The sequence below is a fragment of the Rhincodon typus genome, chromosome 33 (assembly GCF_021869965.1).
Source record: "Rhincodon typus isolate 14 chromosome 33, sRhiTyp1.1, whole genome shotgun sequence".
In the NCBI taxonomy this organism is placed as follows: Eukaryota; Metazoa; Chordata; class Chondrichthyes; order Orectolobiformes; family Rhincodontidae; genus Rhincodon; species Rhincodon typus.
This window is the reverse complement of record NC_063364.1, coordinates 27,501,374-27,522,815: the sequence shown is the minus strand read 5'-3', so window position 1 is coordinate 27,522,815 and position 21,442 is coordinate 27,501,374. Positions and strand designations below refer to the sequence as shown.

The 21,442-nt window shown below is 39.3% G+C and overlaps 1 protein-coding gene across 2 annotated transcripts in view; it reads left to right on the top strand.

The window, feature by feature from the left end:
* The window catches only part of LOC109935200 (kelch-like protein 25), a 34,171-nt gene that overhangs the window by 2,147 nt on the left and 10,582 nt on the right, over nt 1-21,442 (top strand). Inside the window, exon 1 of one of the 2 annotated variants that reach the window (XM_048615857.1) lies at nt 5,370-5,473. The exons of the other annotated variant lie outside the window; for it this stretch is intronic. The gene's annotated coding sequence lies outside the window, so the exon portion shown is untranslated. Of the gene's footprint in view, nt 1-5,369; nt 5,474-21,442 lie in introns of those variants that run through there. 2 annotated transcript variants of the gene reach the window in all.

The following is a 21,442-nucleotide window of genomic DNA, read 5'->3' as shown; positions in this document are numbered from 1 at the left end:
ACAGTAGATGTCACCATTGTACAGCTGGTACTGTAGATTATCCAGTCTTTCACATTCTAGCCTTTCTATTCACGCATTCTGTCTCAACACTGTACTCTGCAACACACAAACACACAAACATACAGTTCTTAATATTTTTCATTTCCCCTTGCGGTCTTGACGTTACAATTTTTGACAATTGCCTGGCTACAGGGTTTAAGACAGGGTGTACATCGGGGTCCAATAAACAGTTACAGGGGATTAAAAACGGTTAGAGAAAGAAGTAATACTCGGAAATGAGTGTAGTGATCACTTTGGAGCTCCATTTTAATGTGTGCAAGGTGAGTCAGACCACCATATGTCATTTGCAAATTTTACTAGTTTTCTCTTCTACAGGGCTGGCTGTGCTGGGACCGGGAACCCATGTTTTCTGTTTCTGCCCCTGCCTGGCTATATTTTATGCATTGGTCTGCCAACACTTTTTTTTTAAAGTGCATTCACTTGCATTGAAATAACACATTTAATGCAGTACAGCAAAATGTCTCAAACCGCTTCCCAGGTGTGTTATCGAACGGCATTCGACATAGCGTCACATACAGATATGTTAGGATAGGTGAGCAATAGTTTTGTTAAAGAGGCGGGCTTCAAGGAGTGTCTGAGAAGCAGAGAAAGATGTGGGTTTGTGGAAAGGTTTAGGGAGGGAAACCCAATGATTAGGGTCTAAGACATTCTCACCAATCATGAATGGATGGAAATCAGAGGTATGCAAGAGGTCAGAACTGGAGGAATGCAGACACCTCAGACAGCTGTGAAAATTCCCCTGATTAAATATTGCGAAGTCTGAAGCATTGTTTTCAGCTCTTGCTGCAAAATCCATTCCCTGATTAATGATCTGATCCTTTCTCTGGTGTGAGATTCAGCCCCTCTATTCACCAAACGAACAATTAAAGCCTGAAAAATACAACAGGTCAGGGAAATCTGCGGAGAAAAACAAGCGTTAATGTTTGAAGTCTGAGATGGTCCCAGATGTGAGATGTTAACTCTGTTTCTCTCTGCAGATGCTGTCTGACCCACTGAGCTGTTCCAGGTTTTGTTTTCAACTCCCTCAGTTTTTTCTCTTTGCATGCATGATGGACTAAATGGTATCTTCTGCATTGTAATAACTCAGTGATTCTGTGATGAAAAGCACCACCTAAATATTTCCTAATCAATCTGTGGAGAGGCTTTTAGTACACACCTCTGGAACAGGTGGGACTTAAACCCAGGTCTCCTGATACAGGGGTAAGGACACTCCACTGTGTCATAAGAGCCCTCCATGTGAGTGACACCACATAAATGAAAGTTTTTAATTTGTTTCAGTGGACTGATGTTGAATTGCCAATTGAAAGTGACAAATTTAGCACAGAGTTGGTGGTCTTTCTGGGCCAGATGGCTTGGATATCCACTGCCTTTGTTAACCTGACCACTGCCTTTGTTAACCTGAGCTTGTTTTTTTTTTCCCTTCCCCTGCAGAATTCCAACATCAGAGGTATCCCTTTCATCAGTATAGATACAAATATATTTTGGTCTACACCCAACACTGATTAAAAGTCTAACTTATTTTTCTCACACCCTCTATAAATTGCCTGGACGTTGACTTCTTAATTTAACTTTTTGCAACCTATGATATTCTATAAAAGGCACGCAACACCTTTTAACACCTGTAATGAGTTTTCCTTTGCTTTGTGAGTAATAGGGTTGGGTGCCTTTGTATGAGATATCACCACAGGTCTAATTGTAGATTGCTTTCAACAGTGTTGAAATAGTGTCTAATTACTGTTGTTTGGGATTCAGAACAGATAGAAATGAAATTTCAGTGACTCATAAATTTAAAATCTGATTCTATGCAGTCCGAGGGTCCCTGGAGTTCAGGTGTTGTAGTTATCCATACTTACAAGTGAAACAAAACCACACCATCTTCCTTTTTATGAATGGAAATTGAACATCTGAAATGATCAAACCATCCTTTTTGCATATTAACCATAAACATTTCATACAATTCTAAAACTGATATTTTTCTTTATGAAAGTATAATTCAGTCTTGCATTCAAAGTTCCAAAACAGCACAGATGTCAGTGAAGAGAAATTAAAAAGAATTACTTAAAACAAAGTATGAATTACTGATTTGGACTCTGCTAGAGGGCTCAGTTTCTGGTGCAGAGCCTTAAGATTAGACCCTCAGATCCATCATTGAGCAAACACATGTTATCTACCTGTATTCTTGAAGCCTTTAATTTCCATTCAGATCTGATCTAATCACTCCAGTTTACTAATTCAATGTAAACTGAAGAACAGAGCCTGCACAATCCCTAGTGCACCAGCATGTCAGCCTAGACATTTGTGCTCAAGTATCTGGGACGCATCTTGAAGCAGTCTTTTGACTCAAGGCAAAAGTAACTGGTACCCCAAACTCACAGCTGATAAACTAATGTAAAATATTCCAGACATTGGAAATCTGAATTGAAAATGCCAAAAATACTCAGTGGGACAGGCAATAGGATGGAGAGGGAAACAGGGTTAATATTTCACATCAATGATGAAAACTCACCCACCTGAAGTGTTAACCGACTTTCTTAGAAAATGGGATTTTTCAACATGCACGCCATTTATGGCCCATCCTAAGTTGCTCTTGAAAATGTGAACATAAACCATGTTATTGAACCACCGCAGTCTATGTGCTGAAGATACTTCTGCAAATCTGAGAGTTAGGGAATTCCGCAATATAGACACAGTAGTCACAAAGGAACAGGAAATATGCTACATAATTGTAAACAAACCAAAATCCCAACATACATCAGCACCTTCAGGAACACAAAAGAAAAAGTGGGAGATGGCGGATTGTAACATGGAATCTAGAAGCAAGAGAAAGCCATTCAATTTGATCATGGCTGATCCTTCATTCAATTACTATTTTCCTAAACTCTGCCCATTCACCTTAATGTCTTTAAAATCTAAAAATCCAACTCTTGTGCACCAAATGGAAAATGTTTACAATGAGAAACCCAGACTGACATTTCAGTGCAGTATTGAGGGAGTGCTGCATCGTGTTTGAGGACCATTCTTTGGATGAAACATTGCTGAGGCCTTAGCTCCTAGTACACATGAATGTAAAAGATCCCATGTCACTATTTTGGAAGAAAACAGGGTGCTTTCCCCAGTGTCCTGCCAATATTTATTCCTCAATCAATATCACAAAAAAACCTTATCTGGATGTTGACATGTTGCTGTTTGTATGAGTTTGCTGTGTGCAAATTGGTTTTTGCAATTTCTGCATGATGACAGTCTTCGAAAATAAGGCCCCTTTAACAAAAACAGCTCCAAAGTTGGTTGAGAGCAGGTGATGCTCATTGGACATTTTATTTAAGAGTTGAATTTTCCACTTCAAATTTTTTTTTGATTTACCTGCTTCTGTCTTTCTCCTTTGATGGTCTGCATTGCCCTAAACAGGCTTTGAATGTAAATTAATCAATTGGAACACACAGGTGATTTACTGGTGGTGGGTTAACACATGGAAAAATATAGCGAGCAATTCAGTGATAGGAAAGAAAAAGTTCATTTGTATATGAGAGTGCTTCTGGATGTAAAAGAAAGAAAAAGAGTTGAAATCTTCATTGCGCATGTTGGGCTTTGCGTGTAATTTGATTCGTTAGAAATGGATGATTTATTGATGGTGGATAATAGAGGAAAAGTACCATGGATGATTTGGTGGTAGGAAAAAAAAAGCTGGATTCCTCCCCACTGGGGTCTTGGTTTCTGGACCGGGAAAGTAGGGAAAGATGTGTTTGTACTAAGCTTTGCATTTACGATGAAGCCCTTTTGCTACACCTTTATCAACATATGGATATTGACTTGTTAAACACATAGCAACACTGACTACACTTCATACCCTACCTTGAGAAACCCCTTATTCGTGAACATCCAAGAATCTGTGATTCCAGGTTGGACCTGCCAAGTCACCTGAGCACACACAAATCATGATGCCCAGCAGACATGGGACTCACTTCAAGGGACTGACAATGACAAAAATATTAATGAGAGAGAAGTATATCTCTGGTGGCAGAATCTAGGGAACAAAGAGACATAATCTTAAAATAAGAACGTGGCCATTCAGGAATAAATTAATTGAGGGGATGGTGAGATTGTGCTGTGAGGAAAGATTAAATTGACAGGGCCTTTATTCTCTCAAGTTTAGAAGGATGAAAAGCGATCTTCATTCAAAGTTATTACAGGATTCTGTTGTATGTGAAGTTAATTTAAATCTGCACCAGTGCTCACAATTTCGTACTTGGAGTGAAGCTGAGTCTGCATCTCACCATGTGGTAAATTCTTCACCACCATCTTCTTTTAAGAATAAGTATCTACTTAGTCTAATTTGGTTGAGGAAAAACGTTTCCCAATCCACCTAGAAGAGGCTCTTGTATTGAACAAGAACTAGCTTAGAGCATATTAAGCAACTAATTACGAGTTACATTGATATGACAGACGTTGTTACAGAGACTACAAGGTTGCACCGAGATCTTAAGCTGTTCTTCCCACAAGTCCATTTGGCATCATTGTAATGAGTGGGCTTATAGCACCTCTCTGAATTAACCCTCTAATCAGACCCTATACAACAGGCTCAACAAGGTAAATGCAGTATTTTCCCTCTGACTGTTAGGTCTAGAATCAAGGGTCACAGTCTCAGAATAAGGGACAGGACATTTTGGACAGAGATGAGGGGGAATTCTTTTACTCAGAGGTAAATCTTTGAAATTAGTTGCCACAGGAATTGTGGAGGATCAGCCATCGAGTATGTTCAAGACAAGATGCGTGGATTTTTGGAGAAAAATGATGTCAGTGAATTTTGTGCAGGAAAATGTTGAAGCTGATCAGCCATGAATATTGAATGGTGGAGTGGACTTAAGCAGCTGAATGGCCTACTTCTCTTGTTTATTGTGTTTTAAGTAGAGAAACAGAATAGACCAGACAGCCCATCAAATAAGTGCTTTTTCATGCAAAGTTAGTTAAAATCTAGAACACTCCCATCCTCAGGATGTGAATGTTAAAGATCAAACTGAATGCTGAAGGGTGAAATTATTTTTTTTATGAGGTAAGATTATTGAGGTACATGGGTTAAATGGAAAGCCAGGTATGGATCAGTCAAGCCAAACAGCCTTGGAAGGGGATGATTGGCCTCCCCCGGTTTCCACAACCACTTCCTAGATTCACTTGAAACTTGTCAAGTGCCCGCCTTCTCCAGCTGCCATTGGGTGAATTTCCCACTGTCAATCAAGTCCTAGCTTCGGGGATTGGTCAGTTTCACCGTCGATCAATGCACCTTTGCTCCGCCCTGCCTTTGTTGACAGGCGAGGCCCCGCCCAGCAGGTAGTTTCAGTCTCCCCTCAATTGTACCCATTCGCTGATACAAAGATACATTTCGATGGGACCTTCCTGCACTGAGTGCTCAGCGCTAGCCGTAAGTAGCAGTTTTAATAGAAAACAAGAGTATTTAAAACCTGTTCATTTTATTTTAATTCAAGGCGAATCAAAAGATTTTTTTTTGGAGGGGTGGAACCAATCCCTGTCAGTTACGTCGCTGTACTCTCAGATGGGCAACCAGAGATTTTAGTCCCTGAGGCTGTGGTTTCAGGTTTATTCTTTAATCTTACGGCTCCAGCAAGTAATGTCATTCGATTAGATTTATAGGTTTATTTAGGATGTAGGGAGGGAATGTGCAGGGGTTTAACGCGGTGATTTTCTTTGTTTAATTTTTAACTCATTCGAAGTTTCTTACCCCGGATACTGCCTTTTGATCATTCAAGTCTTGTCCATATGATTTAATATCGATATGGTCATGGTTACTGGGGAAAAGTGAAGTTACTGCTGTTTAGGAAGAGCTAGGATTATGGTAATCGAAAATAAATTAAATATTCCCATTTTTGCAAAACAGCTATGTAACCGCCAAAATGGGTGTGTTTGAGAAATATACAGTATAAACGACGTGGAAAGTGTCATTCCGCAGGGGGCCTATCATATTGCTTCAGTGACAATTTACTTATCTCTGACCGCTTGGTCAGGAGGTCGGAGCTGAAATAGTTACTGAAATTTTGTTCGTAATACCTACGGTGTGAACTCTGGTGGACATTGCATGTATCTTTTACACAGAAGACCCTAGGGTGGATGCTGAAAAGATGTTACCCCCGGTGGGAGAGACCAGAACCGGGGAGATACAGATTTAAAAAAAACTCCCATTTAACATGAAGATGAGATATTCTGCCCCCTCATTAGTCGTGAAATTCTCTTCCCCATAAAGCAGTAGAAGCATGGTTACTGAAGTTATTCAAAGCAGAGTTAAATTTTTGATGGGGGCAAAAAGAACGGTAAAGTTGAGACCGCAACCGGACCTGCCATGATCTTTACGGATGGTCGAGCAGGCTAGAGGGGCTGAATAGCGTTCGCCTTTTCTTATTTTATACGTATGTGCCTACGAATCGTTGAGGATGGGAATGCCAGTCATGGTTGAATAGCATGTTGACAATCAGATTTTCGACTCCCGCGTGAAGAGTGAGAAACCAGGCTGTGGTTGTGGAAGGGTTGTCACTAACTGAAAACATACTCCAGTGCCATCAATGTCTGCAGGATAGCAGAACAGTAGACACCCACCGAATGTTGTGCCTTCACCAAAAAAAATACTTTCAGAACACCTTGAAAAGGGTTTCATCTCTGACGCCCAATCCTTGGGGATATGAGTTAATCTCTAATGTAGTCCGAGTAGAGATTGAGGATTTATTTATTATCTTTCAATTAAGCAGGTTAGTGAGTTCCAGGGGATCAGCTAATTTTCTGTATTTTTTTAAAGAAAGTATGTTTGTAGAGAACTCTTCACAGTCCGACTGTTGTTCACTGGTTGAGTCAATGATAGGCTCACGTTCCATGGAATAGAATCATCACAACGCAGATTTGACCTTTTGTGCCCCCTGCTGGTTCTGCGAATGTGCAGTTAACTTGATTCCCCCTTCCTATCTCCATTCACGTTTTCATTCCTCAGATATTTAGACAAATCTACAGAGAGGCACTCTGCCCACTGTGTGCGCCAGAGGAAAGCTTAATCCCACTTTCCAGCACTTGGAATGTATGCCCGGAAATTGTGGGTTTCAGATGTGTATCCTGGACCTTTTTAAATGAGTTGAGTGTTCCTGACTCCACTCCAGGCAGCGAGTTCCAGACCCCTGCCACCCTCTGGATGAAAACGGATTCCTTGTTCTCCCTCTAATCCTACCGATCACTTTAAACTTGTGCGCTCTAGTACTGCAGTCAGTGCTGACTCTCCTACTTGCTGATGATAACATGATGATTGCCTATTCAGGTGGATATTGACGACTCCATTTAGGTGTTTGAAGCTGGGCTTTCCTGAAGACCTGGCTATAATCCGTCACTGTGCAGCAGAAACAGGGACAACATTCATTTCATTACTGTCTGCATGTTTGTGAGGTGCAAAAATAGCAGCTGCCTTTTTCTACATTGCACTTCAAAGTAGCTCGGTCTATGTGAAGTCTTTTGAAATGATTCCTAAAGATACAGAAAGCTGTAGGAATGCACGAATATCTTTGTTTCTAACAATCTCAGTACCTTGTACTCTTATCAGTTACAGTGATTTCCGGCTGTGATGCTGATATCTGTAACTAAAATATTCTAGCTGTCTGCCGAGGATATTGGTGCAATGGAGATGAAGCTGTGAGCTGGTTTGACTTAAGTATGTGGTCTTTTTAGATTGCAGTTGGATTATAAATGGTCACTGGTCATGTTTCAGGGACATGACTGAGATCCTGCCTAAAAAGTGAACATGAGATTACAAGGTGTAGAACTGGATGAACACAGCAGGCCAAGCAGCATCAGAGGAGCAGGAAAGCTGATGCTGCTTGGCCTGCTGTGTTCATCCAGCTCTACACCTTGTTATCTCAGATTCTCCAGCATCTGCAGTTCTTACTATCTCTAAAAAGGGAATATATTGCTTTTGCTCTTTGACAATGTTTTTTCTTTGGCTAATGTTATTCCCTGTCCATCTGGTGGACTTCATTCTTGCTGGCTCCACTGGCACTTTCTGGCCTCTGACACTTCACCTAGATTGTCACGCTTCATTTTATTTGGAATCCAGGACAGAGAGTGTGGGCACATTATCTGGTCATATTGGCATCTGCAAAAACAATTTATACAGTGCCTCTGATGAAATGAGACATCCCAAGACTCTTCACAGGACAATTATAAAACAAAGCAACACTATAAAACATAGCATTATGAAGTAAGGGGAAGCAGTCACGTAGTTAAAATCGCTGGACTAGCAATCCAGAACACCAGGCCAACGTTCTGGGGCCACCAGCTCCCATCATAATAACAGGCGGTGAAATTTGAATTTGGTAAATTCTGAAGAGATGGTCTAACAGGCACCACTGTCAATTGCCATAAGGACCCATCTGGTTCACTATTGTCCTTTTTTATTAAAGGAAATTTGTCATCCTAACCTGGTCAGGCCTGCATGTGGCTCTTTGACTATTAACTGTCCTTTGGGCAATAAATTTTGGCCCAGCTAGTGATGCTCACATCCCATGAACGAATATTCAAACAGCAAAATTAGGAACCTTAAGGCAATATTAGGTCAGATGGCTGAAAGCTTGGTCAAATTCTTAAGAATGGCCTTAAAGAAGGAAGATAGAGAGATGGAGAAGTAAAATAAGGGAATTCTCGAGCTTGGGATGCAACCCCCAATGGTGGAGTGATTTAAAATTTGGAACATGCATGAAGCCAGAATTAGGTGAGTGCAGACACCCCAGAGCCTTGTGAGGCTGGAAGAGATGGGGAGGGGAGAGGCTGGGTTTCGGCAGTCAGGAGTGTGCAATTTAAAAGCAAGGCCAAGGCTAATTCTGGCATTGCCCAATCTCTGCATAGCACACATTCCAGCAAGTTTCCTATGTATGGAATGAAAACCCTGGCTGACATTTTGTGTTTCTCAGTAAATTGAGGATAATCAAAGCTACATAGTAGCATGTTTACCATTATTGAATTGGGTTGACTTGGTACATCTGCAAACTGTAGCTGGTATGTTGGCTCAGGATTGCACTAAGTGATGTTTAAATCAGCAATATTTTACTGAATCCATTGCTTACATTTAATAAATCAAGTGTGGTGAGAGTTGGCTCAGGATTGCACTAGATGATGTTTAAATCAGCAGTATTTTAATTAATCAATCGCTTAAATTTAATAAATTAAGTGTGGTGAGATTCATGAAATCATACAGAATAGTAAAGGTCCTTTGGCCCATGTGGTCTTTAACTTTTTTATTTCAAAAATATTCTTCATTCATAAAAAAACTTTGTGCATATATACATAGTCATAAATGGAAGAAAACAAATATTGGAGTTTGACTCTATTCAAAAACCAAAGACCTCTTACAGATACAAGACTATATTTACATACATTAATGCCAAAGCTACGCTTGACCCAATTTTCAGCATTAGGCCCACAGCTTTGAATGTTATATTTAGAATGCTCATCCAAGTACTTTTTTAAGGCTGTGACAATATGGATGCAGATCATTCCATTGATATTAGTTCAAATTTGCACTTTGTTCCTGATGGTAATCTTGGATGAACGACAGGCTAAGCTTATTGTAAGCAATAACATTGTTTGAAATACTACAAAGGGCCCTCATCAGTGTCTTAAGCTGTTGATTGAATTGTAATTCACTTTGCAAATTAAATCTAATCTTTCTGTAGATAATAGTTTTTACCCTCTGGAGGGACCACCTGGGATGCTTACAGGTTTAGCGAAAGATGGTCCTGATTTTACCCTTCAACTCCTGGCAAGTCCATAGAAATTTTGAAATCCAGAGTTTGCTAATTTCGTTGGTTCCCAGCTTGTCCACTGCTGAAATACTGCCCTAAAGATTGAGCACATTTTGAGGGAGTGCAGAGGCAGATGCATTTTGTGATCAGGATCATATTTAACAAAAACCACAATCAACAAATAACACAATCAACTACAAATGTAGCCAAAAAAATTCTTGGTGGGAAGAATTTGGAAAGTGAACAAGTACTGTGAAGGAAAATGGTCAAAAGCAAAGTTAAATAACTGGACTTCATGGAATTTTGAAGTTGGGCAGATGACGGAGTTTAAGGGACATGATGACTGAATGTTGAGATACTACTTATTGTGTATAGGAAAAGGAGAAGGTCATTCATTCATTATACGTTCTTCTGCCATTCAGCTGGATCAGAACTGATTTGTATCCTAACTCAATCTAGGGCCTCAGTTCCAGATCTCACGGTGCGCTTGCCTGACAAAAATCTACCAATCTGTTTCAAAACTTTAAATCTAACTAGCCTGGATAGCTATTTAAGGAGGGAGCCCCAGAATTTCACTATCTTTTGTGTGAGGAAGTGTTTCTTACATCACCCAAAACAACTGTATGTCCTCTTGTATTGGAAATACCCCACAAGAGGAAATAGTCTCTATCAAACCAACATTTTTTTCCCCAAAATCACCCCAAATGTCTCAATTAACGGAATGGGGAAATGGAAACCATGAAAACATTCAAGATAGAAGGAGTAGGTCACTTGCCCATTGAACCTGCTCCACCACCCAGGTAGATCATGGATGATTTTCTACCTCAGTGTCATTTTCCTTCATTTCCCCACAATATTCCTTGATGTCTTTCTTGAATGTAATCAATGACTGAGCTTCCACAATCCTTTGGGGAAAAGAATTCCAAAGATTTCATATCCTCTGAATGAAGAAATTTCTCTTCATCTAAGCCCTAAATGTCCTACAATTTTCTTTTGTTCATTGGCTGGAGCAACATTTACTGCCCATCTCTAATTGCCTTTGTGAAAGCGAGTGAGCTACTGCCTTGAACTGTTGTAGTCCTGGGGTTTAGGAACACCCACAGTGCTGTTAAAAAGGAATTTCCAGGATTTTGACCCAACAAACATGTAGGGAGAGTGATATAGTTCTAACTTAAGATGGTTTGTGACTTGGAGCTGAACTTGCAGGTAGTGGTATTCATGTGCATGTGCTACTCTTATCACCTAAATGGTAGAGGCTGCAGGTTTGGAAGGGTCTGTTGAAGAAGCTATTAGTGATTTGCTGAGACTGTATCCCTGGTTCTAGAATCTTTCAACTCGGATAAAAATCCTGCTTGGCTCAACAGGATTGATGCAATGTAAGAATATTGTCTGTTTCAGTAAGATTACTGCTCAGTCTTCAACTCTAGACCATACAGGCCCAGACTTCTCATTGGACAATCCTATCATGCCAGGAATCTTTGAGGCAAGTGCAGTTGGGCAGAAATTGCCAACAGAGAGGAGCAGGTTACAAATGCTGTCTATCTCTCAGGATAGATGATGTTCAACTGATAGAAGGAGGGGAGAGTTTGAATTTGAGTAATGTCAGATTGTGTACACATATGACACTGATCACCCACCAAGTCCTATGGTTCTTTTTATGGTCCTCTTGACAGTAGACACCTATGTGCCTTCACAAAGTGGACCCAGCTCGGCAGGTTTTTGATGACTGGTTGACTTATATGCCATGGTGCCAGATGTAAAAGGAAGAGTTTGGATGCCAACAGTCTATTTTTTTCTTGGTTCAGTGGGATATCCCCATCACAAACATATGAGATTGGCTGGCAGCACGTCAGGGTGGGACTTCGATAATGACAAAGTTAAAGTATTCTCCTTGGATGACAGAAAGTGATGAGATGACCTACTAGAATTTGCAAGACGAGTGAGAGGTTTTGGTGAAGTAGACAGAGAAGATCCTTAATGGTTTTGAGAAGAAAGGATGTGAAAAGAATGTGTTTTTTTTCTTGCGTGTGAGTCCAGAAGTGGAGACTGCTGATTTAAGGGTCCTAATAAATTACGGGTCACCTTTTTATGACAGGTAAGAATTTTTTCTGTTGGAGGCTACTGGGAATTCAGAACTCTGTCTTGACAGTGGAGACTACAGTTAAGGTAGATTCTGTTAGGCAAGGGAATCAAAAGTTATTGGAGGTAGACAAAATGTAGAATTCAAAGTACAAAATGATGAGCCACCATCTTATTGATTGGAAGATGCTTGAGTGGCTAAATGGTCTACCTCTGCTCCTAATTCGTCTGTATGTATGTTTATAAATCTATTATCTCTGTGAAGTGATAAAATGGATTCAAAATCATTGTCAAAATTTTATAGGGGAAAGAAGGAAATATATTTTCATTCATTTTCTTGGGAACTGGAACACTAATTGTAAAGGTGATGGAAGATGATTTCAGAAATAATTTTAAAACCAAGTTGGATAAGGGACCTAGTTATGACCAAATGTGAGGATCAGCACAGGCCAGATCGGTGTGCATGGGCTATTACTGTCTGTATGTTTCCACAATACCACTTTAATGTGAACACTTGGCTTAATTTAGAAAGCAAATGAGACCTCTGTGCCTGAAATTAAAGACAAGCCACCTGCTACAAGTTGGCAAAACTATCCTGGGAGATGAGAGAAGCAGTGTCTCATTACATATCCCTTGGCCAAGTCCATTGGGCCTAAGTTGCTCAACTTAATCCTTTTAAAGTGCAAGTCACTGTATAACAGTCACGCAGAGCTCCTGTTTTTATGCCATTGCATCTCTTCCCTACCCAATCTTCTGGCTGACTTTTGCTAAGGGTGTCAGTAAGGTGGGGCACTTTGGAGCCTGCATTATTGCACAGAAAAAGGTGAGATGAGGTTGAGAGCTGAGGAGGATACAAATGCGTTGGACTTTGAGTGTTGGTACCTGAAACACACTGCTGTTCTGTCGTGGACTAAACTTTTCCATGACGGGACAGCCAGCCAATCAGGATACTTGTGTTGCATCAAAGCTAACTCTTACCCACCTGAGTAAACAGGAGCTCAGAAGTATCAGTGCTATTAGTTGCCAGAAGTTGTGACGGAGGGATTATAAAGACAAAGTATAGATTAGACTTTATTTCCTCAGGTCATGTCATCCTTGGTATGATTTTCACCAATGCAGCTTTGAGAAGTAACTCAGTGCTGACTGGGAATCAAAATTCTTTATTCAGCAAGGCAAAGAGTTAATTTTGACATGATAAATGATTGGCATTATTGGCTGGGGAAGGTTGATTCTCTTAGTGCAGTCAATTTCCCTTATGGTGAACCTGTGTACACTTTTAAATTAGTAGGGCAAACTAGGCAGAAATCTGAACTGAAGTTGAGAACTAAAGTTCTACTTCAATATTTTGTGGGATTATAGAGCAATACACTAGTGGGTTTAGCAGGACTTTATAAAAAAAATTGTCCTGAATTCTCTGTCTTTCTTCTGACACCCACACTGGGATCTAACTTTGGCGTCAAGTCCAAAAGGCTATATCTCATCAGCATCACCCAGAAGGTAAATATCAACAAGCATCTAATTCAGGAAACAACCACCTAATATCGATCAGAAGTAGGAATCCGAGATAACTCTGTCTGTGCCAGAGTGTCTTTTGTACAGTAGAAGTTCAATAGTCCCACTCCAAGTATTGTCCCAGCTGAAATTAGTTGATCCAGCGATTGAACATACACTTTATGCCCTGTACACTGCTTCTCAATTCTGGCCTGTTGTATCTCCTCAATTTTAATTGCCCCACCATATTTAGAGCTGCCTAACTCCTAAGTACTGAAATTTTCTCCCTAAACAGCTCTTTTAAGACCTATTTCTTTGAACAATATTTTGCATTAATATCATTTTATGTGGCTCAGTATCCAAATCAGTTTGATTTTGCTCAGTGAAATGTCTTGGAGATTCACAGCTGTAGTGCAGGATATAGCTGAGTCATTGGGGAGAGAAGTTTGAAATAACAGATAGGGGCATTTCCCTGCAGCAAGTATCTCACATTACTTGACTATCAAGGCTACATTGGAACAGGTATAGAAGGTACATTTCCTGTGCAGTACTGTGGTAATGTTATCAAAAAAAGAGCTTGCAAAGACAAAGAAGCTTTGTTCCAGTGCTTAATGAAGTAGGTTATTTCCAATGAGAGCTGGAACCCGCTAGGATATTTTACTTGTGTTAAGTGCATCAATACCCTCAGGCCACTTGTTTCAGTGACTGATGTTCAGGGCTGGTGCAATGCTATGGGATTCTGACCTAGAGAATATTTTATTCCTTGATTATTATATTAAAACACAGCCTTCCTCCTTGCAAGGCCATCAGTGATTAGTCAAAGTGAATGTGTTGTAATGAACTGAATCAAGCTGAAGCTCTGTGTGCTTGATGCTTGCTTGCTAAAAAGGAGGGTTGACAAAACATTCAATTATCTGTATAATATTTTGAAACAACCAGTTCAAAGTTACTCAGGTTCTCCAATTGTTTTTGTTTCCTAAAGGGTTTTTTATTCAAACAACTATAAAGCCAAGAAGAGTTTAAAAATTTGAAAGGATGGGACAGGGTAGGTAGAAACAGGCTGTTTGCAATAGTTGAGAATGTCAAGAACAAGAGCTAAAATTAAACGTTAAAAGATTCGGAAAAAGAAGCTAGCAAAAATGTTTTACAAATAAAATTCCTGAGTGTGTGGACTTCATTTCTAGCATTAGTGGCTAAGGCATGTTAACACTGAAGACTGGATGGGGGCTGAAGAAATATAAGGTTGGTAAAGGCAATTGGAGCAATTTGTCTAGACAGTAAATGCTGACCATGGATTTAAACTGACCAAATAACTGGTTTCCATGTTTTGATTTCTATGAATTAAAACTTCTGAAAACAAAACCTTTCATGAATTGTGCACGTCAAGGTGAGGGATGTTAGGAAGTGGAACATGAATTCCTCCTTTCCCTGCTTTTGCCTAAAGCGATCTGCTATCTAGATGAAGACTTTATGCTCTTCACCTCTGCATTATGTCATTTACCTACTGAGAAAACCTGTCATGCTGCAGGAAGTTCAGATATAAAACTAACACAAAGCAGGGAAGGCTCTGATTTGACCACTAAATGACAATATCTAAAAAAATGTGTCTGATAAAGTGATCCATGATCATCTTTATCATGCTATGCTGGACTTTTGGGATTTTTCTAGACTGACTAGGTACTTAATACCCATAAACAAGCATTGAGACCCATGATAATATATTTACTAAGCCCAAACCTATACGGGTAACAAGCATGCAATTTGGGAAAATAGATTCCAGATGCACTGTGTGGAAAAACTAGCACAATAACATGTATAAGTAAACTCCATCTCTCTAACGTGAACTTACTTATCTCCACGACATGTGGACACCCCTCTGACTTTCTCAGTTATGCTGTGTACTGATACCTACAAGCTTCCAAATTTTCCCAACTCTTTGTGGTACCTGCACCTTCCTTAAGGAGCAAGTTTGCCTCAAAGTCAAGACAGTTGTCAGTTCAAGTCCAGCTCCAAAAATCGAGTAAATGACCTAGGCCGATCCCACTGCAGAAGTGAAAAAGTTCAAATGTCTGTCGGACAACATGATTACTCTGCCTGTTCCAGGGGATGTTAAAAGATCCCAAAGCATAGGTTGGAGAAGAGCAAGGAGTTGGTCCAATGCTCTTCCCTTCACTAACATAATTGATCATTTATCACATTGCTGCTTGTGAAATCTTGCCTTCTCTTTTTAAACAAAATAGGTATCATGCTTGCCTACATTCAATGCACTTCATTGTAGGTGAAGTGTTTTGAGATGTTTGAGTGATATGATGAGAAACTACAGAATTCATGATAATATCACGTGTCCAATCATTGATTTAAATGCTTTGCAGTTTTATAATTGCCCAAATCTAGCAAGATAGTTACCCAGTGATCCAGTGTCTGGTTGAATTTTGAAATCTCTGCATTAAAAGTTAGACTTCTCAGTCTGCACAGGCCTCATTTGCATTTAACCTATGAAAGGGGTGACTGTAGGGTGACAGCTGCCTGCAATAGTATTCTGCCAACTAGCTCCACTTCAGGCAAGTGAAAACAAAAGTGTACGTGGATTTTTACTTTTTTTAGAAACATCGATTAGGACAGGGTTTGATGATCTCCACCCAGCCACATTGGAGCATATCTGAAAAACTCCTAAAATAAAAACTATTAGGAGCTCCAAAAAGAATATTTAGTTGTTCTAAAACCAAATACTTGGTAAACTGTCAAGTGTATCTGGTAGAGTGTATAATTTACATACAAAATTTCAGTACATGTATTTTGTTTATTATCAAATGGAAAGGAAATTCAAAAATGAAATAGATCTAACCCTGAATTGTTTGACTTTTCTAACTATATAATTTTGTCATTTAATGCCTAAAGCAAATTAACTTAAATAAGAACATAGTGCTGTAAATACTCAGCAAGTCTGGAAGCATCTGTGGTGATTGAAACAAAATATGCCACTTTAATTCTGACTAAAAATGTTTAGTGTTTCTCTCACCCCAAATGCTGCCAGGTAAGTACTTCCAGCACTTTGCATTCTTATTTCCGATTTCCAGCATTTGCAATATTCTGTTTGTATTTTAAATATTGACTTTGATCTAAATATCTCAAATTAATTTATATAGCTTGTGATAAAACGTTGGCATTTCGTAGCACTTTCTGACTAATTTATTACTAGTCAAATTAACAGCGGTAATGGTCACAACCATAAAATCTATTCCACAAACCTAAGGCATTATCAGTAGTCATAGTGACTACATAATGCAAACAGATTTACTTAGAGCACAATCATGTTTATCATCAATCATTAGCCTGTAGTCCCCACAATGAAAAAAAGACAACTTTTCATGACCTAATTTATCTTTAGGCTTTGTTTCATGTTAACGCAGTCAAACTGGAAAAGGCTAGGGGCAGCAGGTGAAAAGTTAATGAACTGTACATGGCTCCGAAACTGCAGACTGCTGACCCCTGAAAGGCTAGGAAGAACTTTACAGTTCCTTTTCTAGTTTTAGTCTAGATTTCCTAGAATGAGCACAGACCCATGTTGAGCAAAACAAGGTTGCCTAATGCCTATTTCATGCAAGTTCTACTGATGTTATTGCAAGAGATTGAGCAAAACAAAACACACTGACCAAAATTAGGTTTCACTAGCCCGTGCCAGTTTTCAGCCTCCCCACCCAGTTTAATCTGGATCCAAATTATAGTCATTTTCTTTTATCTGTATCTGGTGAATTTTATTTCAAAAATGCAATGATTGATGAGGCAGAAGTGGATGCAATTATGATACAACTATTGCTGCTGTGCTACAAGCTAGAGTGAGAGAAGAAATCCTACTAATTATCATGTTGCTTATGGCCACGCAGTGAGAGCAAGTGCAACTAATGGGCACAGCAACTCCAATTACTTGCCTGCATGGTATCTATATTCTGACAGGTCAGTTTGGTGGTAATGCTATCTTCCACATCTAATTGCTTTGAAGAGCCTGCTCTTTATTGCCATCCCTCCATGTCTGCTGGTTCTGAGATGGCGTCTACAAGTCCTAGAGACTAGTCTGCTCCAAGTATTCTGTCTGCAATCTGTCGAAGCTCTCTTGTGCATTACAGATGTTGGTGTAAATTATTCATTCCATATGGTTCCTTAATGTGATGTAATTTGGTTCAGAAAAATCATCTCATAATATCTGATCTGTGCTTTAACAGAGCTGGGAAGTTCTCATGCCTCATCACCAGCCACATCTCTCTGAAGTACATGGTGCTATAGTTATTGAGATTAGCAAACTCCAAAAGACTGGGGATTAAAAAGATAAACTACTCTCACAGCTCCGTATCTTGCTTAGAGCTGCATTTATCTCCAGGAGAATTGGAAATAGAATCAGCAATACAAACTGCACTCTCATTTCTTGGGAGAAAAATTAAGAGGCAATTCCAATGTCAAGAGTCCATAAGCAAGAAAAGATACTGCATGTGGACTGAGGACACTTCACAATAGTCAATGCCTGGTGATTTTATTTGTGTAAAATATCCCCATGTGGAAATGTGATAAAAGGCTGAAAGCATGATATCTACAAAGCCTGACCTTGGAGGCTTTGTCAAATTTGCATTGGAACTGTCAGTGTCTAGGCTGGTGAAAGCTGAACGATCATTTGGCCAGTTAAACTAATATTGGAACTGCTGCTGAATTGACCTATGTTGGTTATACTGTAAATAAGTTCTAATTAACATTGCTATTCAAGCACAAACAAGTGCACGTTGCACTAATGTTCTGATTTGTCTTGCTACTTGACATCAATTTTCTGACATGTTGGCCTAGGATCAAATATTTAGTATCTTTGCCTGGATTTAATCTCCTGCTAGTAGTCATGGGGGAAGGTTGGTGGCATATTGTCATATTCTTCGCTGACCTCATCTATAAAATGCCTATCAATTTATCAGGTGTGATGTTGGGGAAAATTCACTACTTTAACTTAGAATAACATGGGAAGTACTTCCTGAAAGGTGGAGATCCAATCAACCAATTATCATTTCCCACCCCAATAGTTTCATTATTGTGGTATTTTTGAAAGTATGGTTACATAGTATAGTGGCTGAAGAATTTTTGTCTGAGCATTGATTGTGTTTGGAATTCTCTTCCCAGAGTGGTGTGGCAGGGGTTTTGCACGTTTTTTAAGGCAGAAGTAGATTCTTGACTAATGAAGGGGTCAATGATTATCAGAGTTAGTCAAGAATGCAAAACTGATGGCTCAATAGGATGAACCATGATGTTACTGGATGCCTAAGGGCCTATAGCTAGTAAATTGTTTGTTCATATGTGGATTAAAGATGTTTGATATCTGGAAAACAACTTTAGCCTATCACAGCTCATCTTGTGTTGCATTTCCAGTGAGACTTAAAAGCTCTCAAACATTACCCTATTAAAGAAATATTTACTGCACTGTTAAGCTTGTGATCTGGATTTGAGTTAACAGATCAAAAATACATTGGTGCAGTTTACAAATGATCTTGTGACCCTTAGGCTGATGTACAAAGCATGGATAAAATTGCAAGATTTTCATTACTTTGCACTGACATTTAACGACATCTTCAGGAAATGGTGTGGGTGTAGATGATAGATGTTGTCAACGTTAGGTTTGGTGCTCATCAAATCTAGGGGCTAGAACAAACATTAATGGAATCCTCCAGAATGCAAAGAATGACAAAAAAAGGTAATGTGGCAATGTAGGTTAGCAAAACTGTTCCATTCAGACATGATGCAGCAACTTTTACTAATTATCATCTCCTAGTTATACAATCCTCCAGTGACATCTTTGTTAATTGTTCTCTACATTTGGAGTGAGAAAATTCCTGTCTGTTAAGGCAATCAAGCAGAAATTTAGGAGAAGTAGTACCTCACGAAGCTCAAGCGTTTTCATTTAACCCCCCCACAACAAATTTATTCCCTTTAACTGTGAAATTCTGCAGGTGTCTTTCATGTTCATGTTTTACTGTTGTCATTATTTGATGGAATGTATTTTCTTCAGCTCCAGTCACCCTTCTTGTGACGTTTAATCCTGGACTTGAATTCTGGCACTGTGCACTCTGCATAGTTCTGTCTGAACCAAAGTCCTAGAATTTGTCTGGCTTGACTTGGGAGGAAGTTGTTGGGATAAGATTATATACTAAAGAATGGAGCAGAAACTATTTTGGTGTCAGATGAAGTGTGAATTCACAAAAAAAAAATCCTCTTCTTGGCTTTCACTAAAATACTTTAATTGAGTTAGACATCTGCCAATTCTTGGTGTGTGATATGCCAAAGATCAGTAAATTGTTGGAATTTTATTTTGAATATCCCAATGTTCAGCACAGAGTAGCCAAGCTTGCAAGATTCTTGGGAATGAAACACAAGTTTCCTCCCATCAACTACTTCCCAATGGGACAGGATGAAATCTGTATTTATCAGGTGAATGCAAAGGTGGAAAACTTTGTTGTGTGCCCACTTTATGCTCAATACAAAAGGAGGATATACATATGATAGACAACATTCAATAGAGGTACATCAGTTTGGCTGTGTTGATGACAACTTGCCTCCTGGGTCAGGAGTTGTGGGTCTTAGGTCATGTATCTATAAGCCGAGGACACAAAATGATACTAAGGTTGTTGGAGATGTCATTCCCATTGACAAGACTTCATATCAATCAACTCAAAAGCAATTGTGTCACCGCAACAAATCATTTAAAAAGTTAAGAAAGCCCCGATTGTTCATGTTAACTTTAGTTTTTTATAGAAAACAAAGCATAAAAAGTTTGGAGTATCCCTAGATGGCATCCCTCCCTTTAACACAAACCAGCAGGCAAAGGCTTGTTCATTGCACTGCTGTTCTAAGATGCTGCTGATGCAGAATTGTTTACCTGTCTAGTAATCATTGTATTTGTGATTCATTGGTTGAGGAACTTTTGAAAGCTTTTCACAAAGTGGTAGATTTCCATAATTGACAAAAGCATTTCTTTTTAAACCGAGTTCTAGTTAGGGAAACTGTAAAAATACAAAATTGTAATCACCCTGAGGCTTCTTGCATAAGACTCCTGCCAAACAAGGGATAGTTACTGGACTGTCTAGCCACCAAACAAGTATTGGTAGAAAGTGTATTCCATTGAGCATGGATGTGTCTTTAGAAGAGGCAGCATTTGTCCAAATATTATGCTTACCAGAATTAGATTTTTCTTAATTAGTTAGCAAGCTGATACCAGGCTATACTGAGGCTTGTGCGCATGAGATATGATCCCTCTTAAAACACTGAAGGACTTATGATCTAAGTTTTACACAATGTTGTTAGAATAGTGAAGTAAATTTAATATTGTATTTGCATTCAATTCTTATTGTATTTGTAATGCAATTCATATCAGATTATTGACTGTACTGAATTTTGCTGACAGGGGCTTTGACTTTGGAGTCTTCACCATTTTCATGAATTGTGGAAAATGCCCTGTAGGTATTTTTACATTCTGATAATGGGGAGACAAATCCCCTTTTGGGCTAAGTCTGGTTGCAGGTCAGTGTTGTGATTGGCCACATCTTTAAATTTGACTCCAATACAATCTAAAGTGAAAAATCCTGAAAATACAACAAAATGAAAGATAACACGCAGTTTAAGATTTCAGATGGAACCCTTCAACAGATTTCCAAACTGTTCTCATTCTTTTCTGAAGCTCATTAGTCTGTTTTTTGTTGTCTTTCTCTCTGTCTCTGGTCTTATAGGTATTATCATGGCCATTCCTTGGGTGAATGGAATCAAGGTACGTGAGCAGGCTTTTCAGTTGTGATCTGCATAACGCTGTAATTAGTTTTGCCTATACTTGACGTCCACAAATAGGTCTATCAGCAACACATGCCAACATAATGCATGCCTCACAACGCCAAGCACCCAGGTTTGATTCCACCTTCAGGCACCTGTCACTGGAATTTGCACATTCTCCCCATGTCTGTTGGGATTTTCTCCCACAATCCAAAAGTGTGCAGGCTTGGTGGTATAAGCCTGCACAC